General features: G+C 36.9%; 1 protein-coding gene across 8 annotated transcripts in view; it reads left to right on the forward strand.

Moving 5' to 3' along the window:
- The window catches only part of NRXN3 (neurexin 3), a 1,750,257-nt gene that overhangs the window by 1,331,446 nt on the left and 417,437 nt on the right, over nt 1-1,374 (forward strand). The window lies entirely within an intron of this gene.

The following is a 1,374-nucleotide window of genomic DNA, read 5'->3' on the forward strand; positions in this document are numbered from 1 at the left end:
AAGAAATGAAGGAAACGATAGCAAATATCAATAAAACTAAAAGCTGGTTCTTTAAGGAGATAAACAAAATTGAAAAACCATTAGCCAGACTCATCAAGAAAAAAAGGGAGAAACTCAGATCAATAGAATTAGAAATGAAAAAGGAGAAGTAACAAGTGACACTGCAGAAATACAAAGGATCATGAAAGATTACTACAAGCAACTATGGGCCAATAAAATGGGCAACCTGGAAGAAATGGACAAATTCTTAGAAATGCACAACCTGCCGAGACTGAACCAGGAAGAAATAGAAAATATGAACAGGCGAATCACAAGCACTGAAATTGAAACTGTGATTAAAAATCTTCAAACAAACAAAAGCCCAGGATCCAGATGGCTTCAGAGGCGAATTCTATCAAACTTTTAGAGAAGAGCTAACACCTGTCCTTCTCAAACTCTTCCAAAATATAGCAGAATGAGGGACACTCCCAAACTCAGTCTATGAGGCCACCATCACCCTGATACCAAAACCAGACAAAGATGTCACAAAAAAAGAATACTACAAACCGATATCACTGATGAACATAGATGCAAAAATCCTCAACAAAATAGTAGCAAACAGAATCCAACAGCACATTAAAAGGATCATACACCATGATCAAGCCGGGTTTATCCAGGAATGCAAGGATTCTTCAATATATGCAAATCAGTCAATATGATACACCATACTAACAAATTGAAGGAGAGAAACCATAGGATCATCTCAACAGATGCATAGAAAGCTTTCAACAAAATTCAACACCCATTTATGGTAAAAACCCTCCAGAAAGTAGGCATAGAGGGAACTTACCTCAACATAATAAAGGTCATATATGACAAACCCACAGCCAACATTGTTCTCAATGGTGAAAAACTGAGACCATTTCCTCTAAGATCAGGTACAAGACAAGGTTGTCCACTCTTGCCATGATTATTCAACATAGTTTTGGAAGTCCTAGCCATCCTTTTCTCCACACCCTGTCCAGCATTTATTGTTTCTAGATTTTTGATGATGGCCATTCTGATCGGTGTGAGATGATATCTCATTGTAGTTTTGATTTGCATTTCTCTAATGATTAATGATGTTGAGCATTCTTTCATGTGTTTGTTGGCAATCTGTATATCTTCTTTGGAGAAATATAGATCAATGGAACAGGATAGAAAGCCCAGAGATAAACCCACGCACATATGGTCACCTTATCTTTGATAAAGGAGGCAAGAATATACAGTGGAGAAAAGACAGCCTCTTCAGTAAGTGCTGCCTGGAAAACTGGACATGTTTTCCATGTAAAAGAATGGAATACATGTAAAAGAATGAAATTAGAACACTCCCTAACACCATACACAAAAATAAAA

The sequence above is a fragment of the Physeter macrocephalus genome, chromosome 11, assembly GCF_002837175.3.
Source record: "Physeter macrocephalus isolate SW-GA chromosome 11, ASM283717v5, whole genome shotgun sequence".
In the NCBI taxonomy this organism is placed as follows: domain Eukaryota; kingdom Metazoa; phylum Chordata; class Mammalia; order Artiodactyla; family Physeteridae; genus Physeter; species Physeter macrocephalus.